The 11922-nt window shown below is 32.3% G+C and overlaps 1 protein-coding gene across 2 annotated transcripts in view; it reads left to right on the top strand.

The window, feature by feature from the left end:
• LOC106682539 (glycine receptor subunit beta-type 4) overlaps nt 1–11922 on the top strand; it is a 409926-nt gene that overhangs the window by 53146 nt on the left and 344858 nt on the right. The window lies entirely within an intron of this gene.

Here is an 11922-nt window from a genome sequence, read left to right as displayed (position 1 = left end):
AATATATAATTAAAATATATGATGTCTCCACACAATGAACTCACCAGTTTCCGTCAAACTTTTTTATGTCTCATTATTAATATTACTCCATTATGGATCGATTGTTGGCAATAGCAATCTTTCAGATAAGCATTGAGAATGTTCAAAGGTAAATAGTTTTAAGTTATAATAAAAATAAACAACATTAAAAGAGAACCTGCCTAAATTCTTCAACAAGATTTTTAAAACTATAGGTGAAAGTTCAATTGGCCTTAACTTTGCAAATAATAGTCCGAATTCAATGATTTTTTTTTAGTTTTGTAGGAAATAAAAGCTACATAAAAATTGAGCTAAGTACCAATAATATTTAGTTTCGTTCATTTTTTTTTACTAGAGAATTCGAGGATTTCTGAAGATTTAAACCTTCCCTTGGCAACACGGAAAATTTTGAACAAAAAAAACAGCGTGCAAAACGGTTCAGTAGTTGAAAAGTTTATTGTGGGCAAACATTCGAACCATTTTCTTTTATATATGTACATATATTCTGTAAAACACGAATCCAAGAATCAGAAAGATGGTGAAGAATTAACAAAGAGGTATACGAGCTATATCAGGAAGTAAAAGAGTTCAGGTTTATCAAGATTTGTATAAAATAGTTGTGGGAAGTTTTACAGAATGAATGCATACTCTCGTTTGGGTGTGCCCATGAGGTATACTCTGAACAAAATGGTGGTCTGGTCCGAAACCTGGGAATTAGTATTAATATGCTAGAAGGTATAACGCAGTGACAAATATTGGTTCAATAGAACAAGGGTAAAAAGCGCTAATATGCCAAAGAATAATAAAAATAATGCGAAATTTATTGTTGAAATCATCAATTTTACACTATATATAAGTAATTATCATCCTTGAAGGTTTCCACTTAGTAGTTAATAAGTAGAAAATGATAATAGTATCGTTTCCCTCATATATCTCCCTTTTTGCGCTGATGAAAATAAATTCATAGGTTCCTCAAAGGGCAAATAAAAAAAAAAATATTTTTTCTTGACATTGGCTTTTGTCTTCGAATGGGAAAATTTTAAGATACCTGTTAAAACAACCAACTGAATTAATAAATGCAACAATGAAAGTAATAATGACTTAATAGCATAATAGAGGAGTTTTCTATCAAAAGTTAATATATCCACTTCTGAAAAGTAAAAGTTGTTGACAAATATATTAATAGAATAATATTAATTAATATAGAGTAACTCAGTATATTTCAAAATTTAAATTTTCCTATGTCACTTAGGAGTTATAAATCAGTATTTTTATTGAGAATTTAGGTCATCTAAATTAGATGCTCCCATAATAATTTTGCAATAATAACTTTTAAAATGTGGATATATTGTCTATTGATAGAAAAGCTTCTCAAACTAAACACAGGGAAACATATTTAAGCCAACACGTCTTGTATACAAAAAATCTTAGCGTTTTATTTTTGTGCCACTTGACTGATTTCCTGATGATTTCTGATCCATGATATACTAATTATTGATACCTATATACTTAATTTAATATACATGATTTGACAATCATCCATCATCTCATTAATATAGCAACATTTGGTATATAAGAAGTATATTATGTACTGTAATAATGTGATGAATAATTGACTGTCTTGTATCACTGATATTAGAAGATATCTGTAATTGGTATATTATGGACTAGAAATAATCAGGAAAGTTTAGATTTATTTTGGGATTTTTATTACTCAATACGTTTCGGCTCAAGCATGTTTCACCTTAGTTTCTATAACATATTTCGTGATATATTATGCAGTCAACCATCCATCATTCCTGATGTTACTTTAGCAGGTAAGTTACATTTGGACTTCTTCCCTATCTCCCAAGAGGATATGGGTCAATATTTCTTTTACACAGAATGTGAGTACAAGGTTAAGAGAAGATTCCTGACATGTTACCATAGAATAGGAAATATTGAAGCTGTAAAATACATTGATTCAAAAGGTAAGTTGACATAAGCTTAGAAAGTGGGCTATTGGGTCCTCTGGGTTGCGGAGCTTGCGTTGTTTTATAAGTTTATAGTATAAGGGAATAATAGGAGTCTTCCATGAGGAGTGTGAAGCGTCCCAGCAATAAAAAATTTTTATTGTCTCTTTCCAGGAGGGGTCTGGAATAAGAAAATAGCCTCTTTGTTCTCTGGATATAACTTAACATTTTAATTGTTATAATATTGTCTAAAAAATAACTAGGCATTAAATTTTTATATTTTTTTCCTTTAACTTCTACATAAATGTTTATGCTTTCTAAAAACAGTTCGTGATACATTAAACAAAAAAATCTTTTTCTCTTTACAGTTGGTACTTTTTTTATCCAAATATTTTTTTTTGTTAGTTACAAAAATATAACTTCATATATAAACATTTTAACACAAATTTGTCAATTATTTTCTGAAAAGTCTAAAATAAAGATCTACTGTTATAAAGTTGATGAGCTTAGTCTAGGTATTTACTGTTTTCAAAAAATATTTCGCACGTCTATAACTTCTGTGGTTTTAGAATCACTCTCCACTTGATTTCACAAGACAATTATCAGTAATTTCTTTTTTGTAAAATAAAGATGCATCTAACAGGCAAATTTCTTTGTGAAAATAGATGAGAATGACAATAATAACTATTCCTTTACACATCAAAAAGATTTAGTGTATTAAATAGATTCTATATTGTGTAAGTCTAAAATTGTTTATAGCGGTCTTAGTTAAGAATTTTACTTGTTTGTTTTTTTTATCTAGAATATGTACTTTTAAACATTTTTCTTAACCTATTCAAATATATAAATTTTAATATAGTGGTATTATTTTATAATGCACTTACTGCGTCCTTTGGTTTGCGGGTTAAACTTTGGAATATAATGGCCTGTTTAATATAAGTGATGAGTGGGTACATGGCAAATGGTTTCAGGATGAGCATCTTCAAGGAAAATGGATGCCCCGTTCTATACAGAAAGTGCCATCGGTATGGTCATGCTATGGCCAATTATGGGAGATAGTGTGTGCCCACAGTGTGGGGGTCCCTATTTTCTTAATAAATGTACGGCGAGGGGACCACCTCAGTGCGTGCTATGTGAGATACACACAGCCACATCTAAAGAGTGTCCCGCACGGCAAAAGCTCCTCAAGAAGAGCCGGGCCAAGAGGAAACAGGTTCAACAATCACTGGTACCAAAACCTCCGAGGATGCCCAGTAAAATAGTCCAGAATGGATCGTCATACTCTGAACAAATGAGAGGAACCTGGAACAATTAAACTCAATAACGATTTCCACCACAGCCTCATCCTACCTCGACGATTGCTCCATGTCTCTCCAACGGCGCCATCGAACAACTATGCTTACGCATGGATCAGATGCTGAGTATGGTCACTATACTGATCGATGATGGGTAGGATACTGGACCGTGAAATACAATCAGCCTCTCTTCGAAGCAAGCTGAGATTTAGAACCTTCTACAGCAACATAGGCCAACTACGGTGGCGTTGACAGATACGATTCTCACTGCCTCTTCCTGGGTGCATTTCCATGGATATATCTCATACCGAGATGTCTGTTCATCTGGGGCCCGAAGAGGTGTCATGATTTTGGTTATAAAGGGTATCCCTTCGCGGACCGTCCATAACCCAGTGGCTGCTACAATTGGAACTCACATAGTCACGGTTGACGTGCGTTGAAACACCACTACACTCTTAGCTGTGTTTATAGGAGACCCCGGGCTGTGTTCATCTCTATGAGGCTGCTGCTATTACATGCCCAGGTGACGTGTCGTTTTGTAGTCCTTGGGAACTTCAACACCCGACACACCGCCTGGCTATGTAGCAGTTGTAATGTTCCCAGCTGGAACATACGTATCTAAGACCAGGCTTGCCCTTTTCCATCCATTGTTTCATTTATTTCGACATGGGTCTCGCTCGACATATACTTTCACGATTGACCTACTCCTGACCAGAAACGCCCATGCAGTCACGGATTGCCATGCGCTTCCCCATCAGATCATAGGCCAGTAACTTATAAGTTTGAAGGTACTGGACCACCAGCGACCAAGTTCTAACCTTTACAAAGCGTCAGGTCATGATAGAATTTCCCTGTTATCACCATCTAGCGAAACTTCAAGGGTTCACTATCGATCAGATGAAGAAGAAGTGTGCCTCTAGGGCATGAGGAAGCAGCGGTTGCGGCCGCAGATGGGTGTTTGGGTCTATGCCTCTAGCACCATGCCTAAACGGGCTCTTTCCCCTGCCCAGGAAGCTTCTGCTGCCATTGTACCTGCCCTGAAGGAAGATGGAGTAAGGGTGTACCCGGCTAAACCGACGGCATAGTCATGTCATTTCAGAAAAGCAAAAAGAGCAGCCTGCCTTGGAGATTTGTAGTTGACGAACAGGGCCGGAAGATCTCCAACTACACCCTCTACTTTGTTGTGACTCTAGACCGTCATCTCACTTTCTCCAATTGATACTTGATAAAAAGTATTTTTAAATTTTCCTAGGAAAAATAGTCTTTTCTTAAATCGACTCAAGCCTTTGTACGATTATGGCCCTATAGCTACGGATGCGTTTCTCTCAACTCTTGTTGACAACCAATAAACGGCCTATCCAACACTCTAGAAATTTTTTGGATCAGATTGGTAGCTCTTAAATGTAGTGCGTTAAAAAAAAAATTTTTCTGCTTTATATAAAACATCCACGAACTAATGAATTCTTTAAACTGAAAATGCCTCTACGTTTCAATCAACCAAATCCTTTAGTAGTTCCATTTTTATGTCTATACTTATTCTAGACGGTCGAAACATATTAATAAACAAAAAAAAGGATAAAAACTCCTTTTAGTCGTATCCACTGGTTTTAAAACGGGGAAGAAGCACTAGTATCTCTTAAAGCACTGCCTTACCTTGAGGAACTGTCTTAATATCTTATAATGAATCGCTAATAGAAGAAATTCTCACACATAAAGCCGTATGCTCTTAACAATTGTAGGCATAAAAACAAGTACATTGCAAAATTTATTACACAATAGACCTATCATGTTATCATTAGTAAAAAAGTACGGATGTTTTTTTTAATTATATTTATATTTGTCTTGGTAAATAATGTATGAATGCGTATGTTTATATTTATAAACCTAAATATTGGTCCCATTATTTATTAACAAATTTCTGTTTTGAAACGAACTAGAATCAATTTAAGTTTATACTATTAAGGGAGAAAAGGGAAAGTTGTCTCATGTGCGCACCGACCTAGATTTTTTTTTGTATAATGAACAAAAATATCCAGGAATTAACATGTTTTGTTTCACTATTCCGCATACGTCGAGCTTACCTTTTTCATTTTCATTCCAGTTCTGAATGAAAGAGAATAGAATCAAATACCGACGCATTGGAATTCTTTTCCGGGGATATTCTATTATTAAACCTCTCTTCAAGTTAATTTTATTATCCCTTTCTTTTTATCACTCTTTCACTGCCTTTGGCCCCATGCTGATGTGCGTAAAATAAAGAATTTTATTGTTACGACTAGAGTTAGGGACGGATGGTGTACATTAAATTTGTTTGACGATGGAGGGGAAGTGTTCCTTCCTTTGCTAAGTGCTGGAGTCCTTTGCGTGACTCGCAAATCCTTTCAATCCACCCGGCTTTGTTTACTTTCATCGCCTGTTTCCTGAGACCTTTATATTTTGTAGTTTTCGATTAATTTTGGATCCCCTTTTCCTGCCCTTACTCAGAAAGTTTTCAATGTTTACTCAGATCATGCGATCAGATTCCTGTTAGACCTTAGCTAAGACCTGTTCTAAATGTTTACTTTATCCTGTTCAAAACTTATAATAAGAATCATATTCTTTAAATAATTTTGTATTGAAGTTTAAAATAATATTTTTCTTGTATGTTTACTTGTATTTATGGTCAGGAAAGAAGAAGAAGAAAAAATAGTTTTCAACAGTTTATTTGTTGTCAACGTTTCGACCCACAATGTTGATCTTTATGAGAGTTGTAATGGTTGAAGAAGTAAACAAAGAACTTCTCTATCCATCACAACGGACTTGTGGGTCGAAATACCAGCAAAAAATAAACAATAACTATTTTCTTGTTTTTTTTATTATAAATAGAACTTTTATTCTTGACCGAAGCCTTGACCATTTTATTAAATTTTTCTTGGTTAAAGAACCAAGAAAAAATTTAAGAAAATGCATAAGGTAAAGACCTTATTTTGCATTACTCGATTTAATATCTGCTAGTTCTATTTTGCATATAAATTTAGTCTTTGATTTAATTGGATGTTCAAAATATATTTTATTTTATTCGATTGTTCTATTTATTTTCTTTTTTTTAGATTTATGTCTTTTCAATTATTACATTTAAGCACCTACATCTACATCTCTACATTTAGCATTAAAACATAGAGGTACAGTACGAGCTTTGCTGTTTATATTATTTATTTCTATGAATAGGAATAAATTGATATTTTGTCTTTTTTATTAGAATAAATTTTTTTTTAATTGAATGAAATTTCTCGAAATCTATTCTAGGTAATTAAGATCCACCTTACCTCTACCAATTTAGCAAATTCTATCTTTAGGAGCCTTAAAGTAGGAACAATATTGAATGTTTTTTTTTCATTATCCTATATTGATATCTTGAAAAATCGGCACATTTATCCTTGTTAATCGATTATTATAATTATTTACATTAATAGGTAATATTATCAGTTCAATATTTTTGTTGGAATTAAATTATGTAATCTATGCAAAATATGAAAACTCTATGTTACCTTAAACATACTTCCCGCTCAGTGTGGGGACATATCGCTGCTTTCTTAAATTGTAGCAAATATGACAAAGAATAAAATTTTGATTAATTTTGGAATTGGATATATTCCTCCTACTTCTACTACAGGCTATCACTAAGTAGTATTGTCGTAATGTAATGGATATTATATTTTGTTAGTATACTTAAATAAGTTATTAAATACCAGCGTGGGTATCTCATAATGAGAGTTGTTCTCTTACGTAATAAGATTAAACAGACCTAAAACCTCACCTGCACTTCTAAAATGCAGATAAAACAGAGGGAGGGAATGGTGAAGCCGCAGACTTTAGGGGATGCTTAACCACTGTAAGGATACCAATACTGGTATTTCACAAAAGGTTTACTCGGCCACTACCGCTTCCACCCTTGGGGAGGATTACGGGGGTGAATGGAGTCGGGTTGGGATTGTACCAGTGAAGTGGGGTCGTTCTCAATCTAATTTCAAACGAAAAAATAAATTAATATAACGTAATTGCATTCTGAGGAAACGTTCCAATGTAATTTTGATTGTTTGGAAGGTATATGGTATTGGGCATAATTAATAATTCATAAACAGGATGTTATTATTATTTTTTTAAATTGTACTGTAAATATCTCTTCTAACTAGTATATTATAAAGAAATCAAAAGAAAAATAATTGATTTATAAATAAATTTGAATATAACAATTAAGACTTGCGGTATTCTTTATTTTAAATACAGTAACGAAGTAAGCTACTCGAAAATTAATGTTTTAATAAATTTTAAATAAAGTATACCTTTTGTATGATTATTTAATAATTCAACTTAGAGTGTTTTTTAATACAAAACTTATTATTTATTTTCTCTTTTCTGATTTTAAATGTTTGTTAATTGTGTGTGTAGTTGTTTTATTATTCCCTAGAAAATAAACATTTTCTATGAAACTCAATAACTATTTTGATTGAACTCGGTATTCTTATGATAATTGTAATGCCTATTGAAAGCAACATAGTTTTAATGCAAAATTTTCAAAACGCATTCTTCCAAAATTACTTTTAATTTTGTATAATAAGAAATAAAAAAAAATACATGCTCTCATTGTTTCTAGTAATGGATAATATGAGCTATAAAAAAATTTGGAAGAATAAGGAAAATATTTTCTCTGATTTAAATAAACTTCCAGTAATAAGCATTGAAATGTGGATTTTTTTTGTTCCAATAAATGTTTTAGTATGGATATTTATTGCCGTCGTAAATAATGCAGAAATTGCTTCAAAATGAAAATTGAAACAAGCTAGTTTTAATTCTAATTTTAAGAAGGCTGGTTAGTGAAAGTTGTACAATAAGCCCATCGCACTTGATTTTTCTTACACTAATTATGATAATTTTAAATTTTATCATTTGTTTAATCTAATTATTAAAATTGTTGAAATTAATTGGCAACTGCTTGGTTCGATTTATAAAAAAAAATAATGAACCTCTCAAATAAGTTAATAGTGCCTAATTATCAAAAATCGTTTCTGAAAGTAGATGGGAGAGAACTTATTTCGACTCATAACTAAGCAGCTGAATATTTATTTAAGTTCTCGACGAATAAGAGAAAGCTTACCTTAATGAGGGTATAATCCCGGACATCTTAGGCAGAGAGCCATCTTTGATTCAATCTGAAAATTAGCCTCATCTTACTTCAGTACAAATAGCTTATTAATGAAATGGGGTTTAAACTGGATTAGAGTTTTCTTAACTCAAACTTGAGATGAGATTATGAAGTGTTTTATCAACTTGTTTCACTTTAAAAAATAAAAAAGAAATGATATCCTGTCCTGTTTTTTTGTATTTGTTTAATGGCGCAAAGCATCATTAGTCATCAACACTATTTATACCTTATTTAATTTTGTTTATATTTGTTTAATTTTATTTTTTTTTACTATTATTTTTTTCTTTTCAATGTTATATTTTTATCAGTGAACTTTCTGATTTTAAAAACTGAAAACACTAATTTTATTTTTTTTATCATCGTCTGCGTGGGTTTTTGAAATATCCGGGTTTAATCCTAAGCTACTAAGGTGTGATGTGAAATATGGGCATTTTTGGAAAATATGGCTAATTGTCAAATTGTTTTTGCAATACTGGCAGTTCGGAGGCGTTTCTTTTGAAATAGAATAGGAGTGGGTGAGCCTCGTGTGACCTATTCTCAGCCTGGTCAGTACGATCACCTCTCTACGGCATTTGCTTCTGGAGTTACCCCAGGGCTTGACGTCATTTTTAACAATTTTCAGTTTATTCCTTGGGCTTTCACTCCTCAATGATTGATATTTATCTAAAATTTCCTTTTCAAGAAGTTTGTTCATTTATGATGGAGTTACAATTGTTTTACCCCGTCCCGGAAGCAGGAGTGCTTCTCTTGCAGCCTAGAATTGGTTTAGGACGTTGGAGGGTCCATATTTGTCAATTGTTATCGTTTTGAGAAAAGCGATAGCCAAGGAAGGTCTTTCTGATAGAGGAAGTGTTGAATTTTGTTTTTGTCGAACATAAATGAAAAATTTTGGATTAAAAATATTTGTATGTGTCGGATGTTTTGTCTGTGGATATAATTTTGAACTAGTTTAAGGCTAATTTAGACCTTCTGAACAATATCCTGTCCTTATATATATCGTCCATGCCTTTTTTAAAAAAACTTATAATTCATAATTTCTAATCTATCTATTATACACTAGTGAAAATTATTTTTGGTCTATATTTTTATCTTTTTTTTGGCTTAATTAAAAAAAAACTGCGAAATCAATTCGTCTGAATTCGCACAAAAATGCACGAACGATCCGAACATGTGGCTAGGTGAGGGACCGCGTCTGCTAGGCGCGTATTGTTTTCGTCCGAACAGGTGCGAAGTGCAAACCGATCCCGTTTTGCTGGGATTTAGTTGTGAACAAGAAAGTGATAAGTGGATTTTCAAGTGGATGAAAAGATAATGTAGAAGAAACGTCAAAAATGTATCGAAATGTGTACTGTTACTGATAATAGAAGAACTGGTGGTTATCGTCAATTTGAAGATCTTGCCGCTAACGAGAAAATTAACTGAATTATTTTTTTAATGCGTATCCCCTGTGCCTGATACTTTGAAGAAACAAAGGTAATAATTCCAAAACGAATACTTATATGAGAAATTCGCTCCGTAGAGCCATCTAATCTACTACATATCTATATCATCTAATCTACTACCGGAAAAATACCAAACCAGCGGACCATAGAATATCGCACGATTTCGTACGAATGGCGTTCGCACGTATTCGTTGTTTCGCAATTTGCGGCTTTTCGCTCCCAATGGACGACAGGCCTTACAGTTTACGTAATAAGCAATTACTTTACCCCTCTGGCAAATATCCCTTTTGTTTTACAATTAAAATTTAGCTATCCGTAATTTTAACTCTAAATTGTATCCGCCTAGACTTCATAGTTAGGTCTTGCTAATATCATCATGAACGAACGTTTTAAGTGGGCTATGGATTTACTCCGGTAAACTGCAGATCTTGCTCGTATGTTAATGTAAACTGGTAAAAAAGGGACGGATATTCCGAAGGATCGAGACTGAGAATATTAAATATCATTGAGTAATGTGAATCATTATCTGCTATAATATCTGCTGATTGGTTTTTTCATAGAATGTTCACATACCTACAAACGTATTTATTATAATAATTACCTGAACACTTTATTTACTCTATTTGTGCGTATATTTATCTTATATTATCAAAGATTATCTGTACAAAATTAGTTTTACAATATAAATTGCAGATGACGCCGTAGTAAGTTATTTCAGGAAATTAATAACAGTTTATTCAATTAGTAATTGTCTAATAATAACGGTCAAAGACACTATAGTGTAACGGTAATTCTAACTCATTTAAGCTAATCTTAACTAAGAATTGTCTGTTACTACTAAAGTACTGGGTTAATTAAAAAGAGCAGGATCTATATTACTCGATTATAATTGAGTAGCATTCGTATTTAGCAGTGTTTTAGGGTTAGGCATGGCAAAGAACGATACAAATGGTGATAAGCATTCCATGGCACTTTGGAAGGTACTGTTAGAATTAGGTTTAATCCGTGCCGAATTCATATGCTAATTTGAAATCGGCTAGTTGTAGGGCTTTAATACACTGGATCCCATTCCCAAACCCCAAACCAAATATGCAGGAATAGGTATTGATGTCCGGATCGAAATTTTTCAAACGCGATTCGTTCAGTTCCAATCTGTCGAATAATGCCGAGTTTTGATATCTCTAGCTTTTTTAATAACATTTATTAATGTTCTAGCAAAAATTTAAGAATCCAAATTGTGATTTGACATTTTTCTATAAAATCCCATTTCTTTTGATACATCGTTTGTCTACATCTATCGCCCCTAAAAGGGGTCTATACCATTGTAATTTATTTATGTACAATGATTATAATATTTAATGAACGTTTTAAAATGAATAATTATTTTGTGTTAAATATTATTAAAATATTATTTGGTGAATTATGATGCTGAATTATTATTATGGTGAATTACCTATTATGTTAAATTATTGGACTATTTATAAATTTAAAAGAAAAGCAGAAAAGAACCTATTATACGATGCGTTTACTGTGCAGCACTAGATTGTTTATTATTTTAGCATTTAATCTTTCTGATATGGGTTACTATGTCGATGCGCAGCATTATAGGTTCCTTTCTGCTAATTTATGTTTATTATTTAAAGATATTTTATGGTCATGTAATATATTACAAATATATCCGGTACGAATTGAACCTAAAATGCTTGAAGCCTTACAAAATACTTCTATTTTCTTTCTTGGCGATTACTGAAATTGTTATGTATTACTTTAACATTAGTTCTGAAAGTTATGAATTCTTCGTTATTTTTTAAATCAATAATAGAATTTTCTTAATAAATAGTACATTATTCTATAAGACTTAGAAATAGTTAAAGTAATTTAATTCTAATCTTTTCTTATATGTCGAGACTGGTATTATTGTTTAATTAAAATAAATATTTCCATAAGTATCAACAACCTTTATTATTAACATCACTTGTTCAACGTTTCGGCCAACTTAAAATCATCAGGAACAATCTATTGAATTGTAACTT

This window comes from Halyomorpha halys, unplaced genomic scaffold, assembly GCF_000696795.3.
Source record: "Halyomorpha halys isolate HHAL.00 unplaced genomic scaffold, Hhal_1.1 Scaffold422.1, whole genome shotgun sequence".
Lineage (NCBI taxonomy): Eukaryota > Metazoa > Arthropoda > Insecta > Hemiptera > Pentatomidae > Halyomorpha > Halyomorpha halys.
This window is presented reverse-complemented; position numbering and strand designations above follow the sequence as displayed.